The 11,043-nt window shown below is 32.6% G+C and overlaps 1 long non-coding RNA gene across 1 annotated transcript; it reads left to right on the forward strand.

Annotated features, from left to right (window-relative positions):
- Positions 1 to 1,169: 1,169 nt before the first annotated feature.
- On the forward strand, positions 1,170 to 8,818 carry LOC136269605 (uncharacterized). Its single transcript, XR_010709374.1, has 2 exons — positions 1,170 to 1,550; positions 7,995 to 8,818. It is a non-coding gene; the product is annotated as an uncharacterized lncRNA (long non-coding RNA).
- The last annotated feature ends 2,225 nt before the right edge of the window (positions 8,819 to 11,043 follow it).

An 11,043-nucleotide genomic window follows, 5' to 3' on the forward strand; every position in this document is an offset into this window, starting at 1 on the left:
GACTGACATCAAGCAATTAAAATTATTAATTTTTCCAAAAACACTTCATCATTGACGGTAATTTTAAAGTTAAAGATTCTTATAAACTTTTGGACAAATTGATTGAACATTTTTCAAAGAAATTCTAAATGAGAATCACAAAAACGCTTTTTTGAATGACGCTTGATAAAGAATGTACAAGAAAAAAATTCAATGAGATTTCGTCTGCTAAACATTTCGAGTTTTTTCGGTCTCATTTCTTGAAAAGAACAATAAACCTTTGTTGACCTTTTATTGTACAACAACTTGTTGATTAAATAAACAATCAAATTAATTGATTAATTTGAAAAAAAAACACACAAAACAAACGCTTGCTTTCCCGGTGATTATTTTTAGGGACTTGCCAACACTCGAACGTCACAGCTACTTATAGCAAAGTACGTCAGTTTATTCAACAGTCGGCATAATAATAACAATAGTGTTGTGTTGTGCATGTACTATTATAGTACATGCACAACACAACACTATTATATAAGTAATATTAGTGATCTGGCTGGGACTATCAAGAACATAACATATTGTCAATCAATTTGACAATAAAGAAAAACAGAATAAACACAGGATGAATCTCTGCCGTTCCGTCAATTGAAATATGACTGAACGGTAACTGAAATGTGACTGAATGGCATAACTATGCCATTCAGTCACCTTTCCAGACCATTCAGCTACCATTCAGTTGACTGAATGGCAGAGATTCATACTGTGAAAGGGGGGGGGGGGTCTTAACAATTGTGGGATCATCCGACATTGGATGTAAGATCAAATAAAGTACGAAATGTGACCTCCCGTGCACACAACTAAAGTGTATAATAGTTGGAGTTGTTTCGATTGTCCTTCTACCGTATCGATATTCTTATTTTTTTATTTATGCTAAGTCTTCATATGACATCACATCTAGTTTGGAGGAACAGGTGCCATTCAACGCGTAATATACGCCATTAATAAGATAAACATTTATTTATGATAGCACTCATTGCATTCATATTTGGAAAACCCACATAAAGCCGGGTCATCCTGCCTGTGGTTTCTCATACCTTGTCATTTAATTAAACTTGTATTAAACCAACCCCAAAGAATAAAAACTCTCTAGACTGATAATAACATTCCTAAAATCGGAAGTTACGGGATAGTTTCCTGGAATTTGCGCGCGTTTCATGAAACAGTTTATTAAAAAAAAAATTATCAGAGATGTCGGCCCACGCATTGTCTTGTCGGGGTAACCCACAATAGCATCACGTGACCTCGGCAAAGCATAACATTGTACTATCGGTAGACTCGCCTCAGGTATATTTTTTAATACAAACCAAACCAATAAAAACAGACCCAATTCTGTTTTGTCGTTCTTTACTTACAGCAAACGGTACTGACAGACGTTTTTAAAAATTTGCACGGTAAATTAGAAGTCCAATTCAAATAACGACAGATATACCGCCGTGCGATCAAAGATAAAGGTAAAAAGGAAAAGAAGTGATACCTGGAACAGACGACATATCACCTGTCCCGAGAACCAGGTAACCTTTGATTTTCTTTTTTAAAATGCTGGTATTTGCATTTTCGGATTCATGTACGTGTACATATGCATAGAAGAGGTATGTTTTTTATTGCTTAATTGTGCTTTTAACAGCAAAATGCAATTATATTTTTTTCTAAAACTTCAGTATTTCAAATAAAGCGAGTAGTAGACGAGTGCATTTAAAGATTTGTCAATATTAAACTTTATCCACGTTTTGTCTAACAAATTCAGCTCAAATGGGTATTTTCAAGTTTTCTATAGAAAAGTGTGTATGTGTGTGTGTTTGTGTGAATATATATATATATATATATATATATATATATATATATATATATATATATATATATATATATATATATATATATATATATATATATATATATATATATATGTCTCGAGGTTTAGGTTTAAAACAAGGAAAGATAGCATTACCTCCAAAAATTGTGCATTTAAAAAATAAACCTACATTTGCTACTGGGTATGTATGAGCATGCTGCTCTCAACTTAAACTTTATCAAAGAAGTGATCAAATAATTAAAGCGTTTAGAAATTTGAAGGTTTTTCTCTTTTTAACCCAGTAATTTTTGGTAATCTTGGGATACATTATGTGAAATGAAACGCACTATTATATCTAACAATTAATCGAGAGAACGTACATGTTTGAAAGGAAACTATTTATCTCATTTTAACACAAGACGATTTGTGATGCCATTGGCACTTCAATGTCAATCTATTATATAAAATGATCGAGCGTACGTATGGTTAAAAAGAAATTATTCAACTTAATGTAATTTTCAGTTCACCATAATTTCACTGAAACATTTTTGAGTAAATATAAAACATGTCATGAGATGGTACTTCAATGGCGCTAAAGTTGTGCTCAAATTAGGCGCCACCTGCCCTATACAAGTGGTATTTGCAATGGCGTTACAAGATACATGTTTACGTATTTCAGAAAGAAAATCGCCATGAAAGCACAATTCACAGAAAAAAAGTAAATTACGAGTTAACACACCTTGTTTAAAAAGTTTGCTTGCATACGCTTACACAGTACAATGCGCAGCCTGTATTACGTAATACCGTGTTGCAGCTGCATGTTTGTCTCCATTTACACGCATCCGGTTTTCCTTTGATCTGTTCAGGTGACAGTTGTTTGAAATGATTTAAGTATAGAATATCACACCAGTGTTACCTAAAAGCGTTATTGCCACTTTCGTTGAATAACTGTGTATTTCTTAAGAAAATGTCATTGAAAGATCTTTTTCTGTGTGGATTCTCTTATTCCAGGAAAGGCATGTCGAGTATAAACTGGGTACCGATAGTTTACGCTTTACCAAAATTGCAAAACACTTGCACGCTTCTATCAAGTACATCAATGCTAGCAAATAAAATATAGTATAAAAATTAATGCGTAATGATTATGAAATACCTTTCGATGCAATCTGTATCGTTACTTATGTCAACCCATGTAGTGATACGGAAGGTTATTATAATATAAACAATAATAAAACATATACGGGTAACAAATTAGGAAAGGAAATAATAAAATATGACATTAGAATAGGAACTGTTTATAGCGAATAGAACTTGCCCATATATACATATTCAAACAATGTACATGCGGAAGAAAAAGAAAACCTGTATATTGTTAACTAATAGACCCTCGCTAGAATGCAGATTCTTTTTAGGATACATTCGAGTAGCTAATTGAGTTGTGTTTCAATATGGCGTAAAATAGCAAAAACTTAGCTGCAGGACTGTAGCTCTTCGGGAAATGCGGGTCCATCTAATTTCCCCTTGGATTTCATTTCTGCACCAATCAATAAGTGTAATACATGTATAAACTGTAAATCTCAAAACCATCGATTTATACTTTCAGCATAAGACCTAATAGAATAGTCGAAAACTTGGATGTCTAGCTGTAGTCCTATTACTTTATTGTTTATGGTTTACATGTATCAATCACATAGCATCGTTTTTGTAAGGAGGAACGGGGGGGGGGGGGGGGGGCAGACTCAATTCAAAAAATCTTGACGAGCAAAAATAAATTAATATAATAAAAATAAACCCTTTTAAAACTCGTGAAAAACCGTTTGAGCGCCGGGGGGGGGGGGGGGGGGGTGCATATAGAACTTCTTTATTTCTTTACCTGTTCCTTACTTTCATTAATGATGTCAGAAAGGGGGTTTAGGGTGGGGCATGATAATTCAATTTTTATGTAAAAAAAATGTTGTGATAAAAGGGAGTGGGGGGGGTTGGGGGGGGGGAGCCTCAACCACTAATGCTACGTGCCTGTGTAGATGTAATAAATAATCAACTAGTTATTTTTCTCTATTGTGATCTCTTGAAAGTTTTCACTGTGTGATAATTCATTGTTGACTCTCGATTCACCTCTCTATCCTTAAAATATCATTGTTATGAAAGAATGCATCAAGCAAGTTATGCACGAATTTTTCCAAAATCATTTTAAACACGACTGTCTATCAATTTCATCAAAATTAACCAAGACAGCATGAACACTGACCTTTAATGCCCTTGATATTATTATGCTTTTTGTTCTCACGATAAAAATGCAGCTTGCTAGGCGTGGTGTCAAATTTACTGGGACAGGGGAACTATAACGAATACTGCATTTTAAGCGTCTTAAATTATTTTTAAAAAGATGTATATAGTCATATAAATAAATAGTCCTCGTATGTACGCCATGAAATTCATTTCTTTTATTTGCCATATAAGGAACAGTAGCAATTAAGTTTATAAACTCCAAATTCCACGAAAAGCCATAGTTCTGCAGCCACGCGTACAGGTATATAGATACTAGTGTTGCTCTCTGTCGATTGTTAGAAACTTTCATTTCATTAATCTTATTATCGTCTAGGGATGTGACAATCTAAGCGGTTCACATGTAATGGTTATTGCATTATAAATACTTACTTATGTATAGATTTAAGGAAGAATACGTTTTGTGTAAACATGCATGCACATTTATCTTGCTTACCGAAAATCAGCACTTTGAATATTGATGTATTTAATCATATAATTATAGCATTATGCAGTGTAAGTTTAATCGACATTACAATTACATTTATAACATACATGGACTTTAAGTTATGATATTGTTAAATCAATTGATTAGAATGAAAAAGGCAGATATCTTCCGAATCGTCAATTTTTTTCCTAGATGACCATCGGCTGAATATCATCCATGCATGCGATAAAGCTTAAGGAAACATCTTTTTTAGATATTAGATAGTCATAGGCGTATAAAATATGGCGCTGATTTAAAAAAAAAGATCATTATCAACGAGGTTATGAAAACAACAATGCCTGCTTTGAAAGGACGCATTCATCACGTGATCACGCTATTACATGTAATAGCGTATATACTTGTACTCTTCATACAGCTGCAAAGCTTCGCAACGATTTAAAAATAAATTACAACTTCCGATGAGAAAAATGTGAAACGTTCTCTTTAGCTTTTGCTGAACATAATTAAGTATGATGTAAATCAAATCAAATTTATTGACACATTCAACGAAACTTTTCAGCAGTTTGTATAATTTTTCTCTTCTTACATCCTAGAACAAAGAGTTTGTTATTTTGATGGTAATAATCATTAACAGTTATTCCTCCAATCTTCGTTAGGCTTTATTTTTTAACCAGAATATCTTTAGTTACTATGCATTGTTATCATATTTGAGTACAAAATATTTAAAAAGAAAATGCAGCGTTAAAAAAAGCAAAGCAAGTTTTTGTAACCTTTCTCTAATGCTGTTTAGAGAAAAAAAACATGTAACCAGACGGATATTGCCACTGTTTTCATTTTGAGCAGTATTAAACAAGATATCCGGTTTAGGACACAGCCCATTCTTAAAATGTTTCATTAATGACACACTCAAAATAAAAACACAATTACGTTCTCGTTTTGGTGCGTTCTTTCTGAAATTGCAATAAAAAATTGATTGTTATTACTCCTTTCCGTCATAAAGTACAATGGGTAGCTCAGAATTGTACAACATTCAAATGTTTTATTGCTTTCAAAACGGGACAGAAAACATTACACTTTGCTTTAAGGAGATACTCATACATTTTATTGACGCAAGGTAAAAAAAAAAAATGAGGGTAAAAACTTACAAAAAAATATTGATCAATTAAGAAAAGTAGTTCGGACCTTTAAAAATATTCCTTACTGGCAAGAGCAAAGCTTTTATTAGACCTACAACCAATCCAACTTGATCGTTCTGTACGTATGAGGGCAAACTCGTCGCTGCCTTGTCTCTTTCATACAATGTTTCAAGAAAATATTTTTGAAATTCCTCTCAACGACTTGGCTTTATCTACAAAATTAGGTAGCTGTTAGTCTTAGCTTTCGTCAGATCATGATCAGAGTCCGCCGCAGGTTCCTTCTATATATACTCCATGTTGGCATGACAAAGGATGAGATAATGCAAATATCGCATGAATTAGTTTAAAACATTGAATATGTAGATATATAACCATTTATATAAACAGATTTCAAAATTTCAACCAGTAATCTAGAACATAGATCAGCAAAAAGGTATACATTTTTATCGTTTCTTTTTTGAAAAATTTGATCATAAATCTTTAGTTGCTGATAAAAAAAAGGTCAGAAAGTAGAACAAAGAGGCATCCTGAAGATTAGAACCAAAGTAAAAAGGATCGGAAAAAAACTAATGCAAGAAGATAATTACCTTGTGTTTGCAAGTTTCAACATACTGTACAGGATTTACTAACAGAACTTAACAATACACATCAGATAAGTGCTGGTACATGTATCTTAGACAAACACAAACAATATTGATTATATAAATATCATTATGCGTTAGTAGAGGCGAGTTTCGATGCAGTTTACTGTAAGAAACTATTTAAGAAATAAAGTACGAGTTTTCGTGAATGTTGCAGAATAACCTCCTCGGTCTCGAAATGTTGTTTTGAAATATAAAAGCCGAGGCGTTAGCCGAGGCTTTTATATTTCAAACAACATTTCGAGACCGAGGAGGTTATCCTGCAACATTCACGATAACAAGAACTTTATTTCTATTCTACTAACAGCCCAGTATTTCTACGGATCGTTTCTCCTATAGAGAGACGATCTAGGTCATTTTGACGGCTGTTCCGTGTAACCCCAATGGTTTTGTTGGTAATGTTTACATGTGTATCGATCAAAGGAATCACATGCAGACGACAGAAATTTCTTTGGTTTTTTAATACTCTTATCTTATTTATAAAATATCTTTATATCATGTTCCTAATATTATAAAGGCAATTTAATACGATTATTACTACTACACGATATATATTTTATGTAAAAACATGCAGTGAAAAAATGCTAGGGAGGTGCTAGGAACAGCCGCATTGATCTCTTAAAAATAAACATTTGAGGCAATACACATCGTTTTGACTGGAACTAACACGTGAAACTGACATGGTTTTAAAACTTTTTACGGTTTGAAGTTGTACTTTCATAGTCAGTGCGAGACAAATAGGTATTTCTGATCTGATAATTTACTGATGACGTTCGTGGTATATTGGAGAATAATGTCCGCGGCATCTCTTTGATCTCGGCAATAACTGTAGTAGAATATTGAATTTATTAAAAAAGGTAAGACAAAAATATATCAATAATCAGGTCATTTTTAAAGAAACTATTAAAATTCTTAGCAATTGTTTAACTGTATATCATTCCTTGTTTCGTTCTAGGTTTGAGCGACAAGGTTTATTTTACAAATAAAATATGGAAATCTTAAAAATACAGTGTATATCAAGTCATTTTTAAAGAAACCATTAAAATACTTTGTTTAACTGTAGATCAATCTATGCTTCGTTCTCGGTTTAAGCAACAAGGTTTATTTCATAAATTGTAAATTTTAAAATACGGACATCTTAATTTCAAACAGGAAATACACAAGTTAACTTAGATTGATAAAGAATAAACATTTTGTAAAAGCTAGTTTGGCTCAACAAAACCCTTCGAGAAGGTTGGTATGAAAAAACTTTTTTCATTTTAAAATAAATTTTTGCTCTATTTGAACAGACAAGTGAAAAGGAAGAATTTTTTTAATGAATATGATTCAAACAATAATTTTTATTTTTATCAAATTGAATTTGTTTTAAAGCTTGTATTAGTTTTAAGATGAATAAAATTCATTTGTCAATTACTGAAAACGCATTATATTTGGTGTTTACGATATTTGTTAGAAATTAGTTCTTTAACAAATTAGCATTGATTTGAATTAGTGTATTACTGAATGTGACAATTCCTATACATATGTGCATGGCGTTTAGCAATGAACTTGATTTAGCGGAATCTGCATTTTACCAAAAGCGTTAAATAGAATATACAGTAGTACATTTACAGTAGTCGAAACTCATTGGTCGAATAATGCATTCATTTAAACACTAGTATTTTTCTTCTTTTCAGAGTAGCTGGAACTTTCTTTTTCACCAAACCAATGGACCTCGTAGAAACTCTAAAGTCCTTATGGTCGTGGTTAATTCATAATAAACAGGGTTTACGTTCAGTAAATTTCCCTGACTCATCTTCCAATCTGCCAGATGCAGCAGATATTTTCTATTCGCGGGCGTTTCTCAATCAACCAAATGTAGAGGAAGAATTTTCAACAAGTTGTCAGCCACTATGGCGGATGAGGGTTTGGAAAAATTACATCTTCGTCAGTGGAGATGATAACAGCATCAAACGTATAGATCCAGCAACGCATATTTGCAATGAAAAAGAGACAATTTCAGGAAATTCCCCAGATGACTTCGATGTAACAGATTCAGGAAGATTTATTTACGTTGACTGGCAAAAACGAACAATCTGTCGTCTGCTGGGCAACAGTACAACGGAGGAAATTTTAAAGTTGAAAGGATGGAAACCATGGGGAATTTGCAGTTCAATATCGGGCGACATCTTGGTTGCCATGCGCTCAGACGATACAAAACAAGCTCAAGTAGTAGGTTTCCGGGAAGCAAAGAAGACGAGAGAGTATAAATTGGACCAAAAAGGGCATCCATTGTATGATTCCCCGGCGTTTGTTGCGGAAAATCGAAATCAAGACGTCTGCGTTTCAGACGTCCATCACAACCGCGTGACTGTTGTTGACGTCAAAGGGACTTTCAAATTCCACTACCACGGTAAGCAAGCCGCAGCTACGTACCCAATGTTTTACCCAAAAGGCATCGCCACGAATAGCCAGGCTAACATCTTGATTGCTGACCAAGAAAACAACTGTGTTCACATTCTGGATCCCATTGGTCAGTTGGTTAGTTTCATATCGACGGGATGTTCTCTGATGGAGCCTTACTGCCTCTGTGTTGGAAGCGAAGATGAGCTTTACGTCGGAGAGTATCATCAAGGAAAGGTCAAGAAAATTAGATATCTACAGTGATATTTCACAATAGTGCAACTATCACTATGAATATGTTTGTGTAAAATATTGTTATTCTGAGACCTGATGTGTCTTAATGACAATTTTAAGGCTATATTTACCTCTTTTTGACAGGGAGCTATTTATAGAAATATAGGAAAACGTTCTTTAAAGCCAACATACTAGGAATTTTTAAACTGTAAATTAGTTTATGGCCTAAAACATATAAGAGATATAAAAACAGATCTGGTGTGTAATTAGTAGATCACTCAGCTTCCCCAACTCCTTAACCGTTTAAAATGCTGCAATGATTGTTTTTAGGACGTGCAAATAGATTTAGAACGAGAGAGGAGAGACTAACTGTTTTGAAATCATTCCTTATTTGTAAATGTTTCCTCTGTGATTTATACATGTACCAATGTCAATAAATGTATTTTACTTAAAAAATAAATTAAATTGAAGGTAGATCGATTTCTATGTGATTTCTACGTGATACAGTCATTTCATGCATATCTTTTACAATTTAATGCTATGCTATGGTATGCGATTTTAATGATATGCTATGAGATTTGTATGCTATGCTATGAGAAATTGAAATAAAGGGCTTAATGATATGGTATGCTATGCTATACTATGGTATGCTATGAGATTTTAACAAAACCGCCTCCATACACAAAAGAGTTCCACAGATTTCGAATAAAATAATAAGAAGCCAAAGTTTACCACAAATCTATCATGTAAACATTTATTTTTTCAAATAAAAACATTTAAAACCGAGTTAAAATAATGTTGTATGCTATGCTATGGTATGCTATGGTATGATATGACGAATGCGATTCTATGAGATTGTATGCTATGGTATGAGATTCCAATGCTTTGCTATGAGATTTCAATGCTATGCTATGAGATTTCAATGCTATGCTATGCTATGGCATATGTTGTAAAAGATATGCATGAACTGACTGTATATAAAAGTTTGCATATAATTTCATTGTGCTTTCGTATTCTTAGTATTCCAAATCATTAACTGTTCTAAATGCATACATGTATGCTTAAATGTTTAAGTTTGTGTTTGCATGTAAAATAGTGTAAATACACGTATAATGAACATAATTTCAAGGAAAACTAATATTTGATCCTTATACCATTATTTATCAATTATATTCTCTGTTGTCAATAGAAGTTCCCTTAAAATTTCATTTCTACAGAATGGTTGATTAACTAAAGGTGTATTAGGTATATGCAATCATTTTTAGACTGTTTAAGTATTATATTACATTGTGTATACAGCATTATCAAACTCTTTAAAGCAAAAAGTTTGGTTTGACCAACATTCTTGAGATTCAATTGAAAAATAAACTATCGTCTCAACTCTGTGTACTATATCATGGTGTATAGTGGAGTAATTCAATTCTATATTACGATTTGGTATGGGTGTAATTTTAAAGCGGTATTTCTTAATTAGAATAACAAAGACATAACTTGTGACTTTAAGCAGTTTTATCATTATTCATTTCTTCCTGGACTGATTATTAACTTTAAAATTGCAATAAATATTTCCCTATTTCAAAAAAGGAATATGAAATTTCAATATCCTCTATTTCTTTTAACTTCCTAAAGTAGCGGGAATAATATTCATTAAGGCAATAACTTTACTATAAAATGGCTAATGATTGTGATAATCTTTACTTAAACGAGAAATAAATCTCCATAGTTGGACAAACAAACCTTTACAGAATAAAAATAAAGTATTATATGAGTTTGTCGTCAAATATCAATAGATGAAATATTTGGTGGGTGGATATACATGAACATTTATGTACTATAATCATAAAAGGAACTTAAAAGTTGTTCTGATGTTTACCTATGGATTTCTAGAACGATAGGGGCTATGTTGAATGTATTGATCCTTCTCTATGTATATGCATGTATAAACAACAAATATTTACAGTTCCTACTGTATTGTTCTGTGGTGATACAACTAATCAAAATGATAACATATAGTTTAACACCATTCATTATTGACGCAAATCGCATACTATTCAGCCGCAAGCGGGTCTTGTATAATAATGTAAAATGACATTGCTTTTAATATTACAA

This window comes from Magallana gigas, chromosome 9, assembly GCF_963853765.1.
Source record: "Magallana gigas chromosome 9, xbMagGiga1.1, whole genome shotgun sequence".
Classification (NCBI taxonomy): domain Eukaryota; kingdom Metazoa; phylum Mollusca; class Bivalvia; order Ostreida; family Ostreidae; genus Magallana; species Magallana gigas.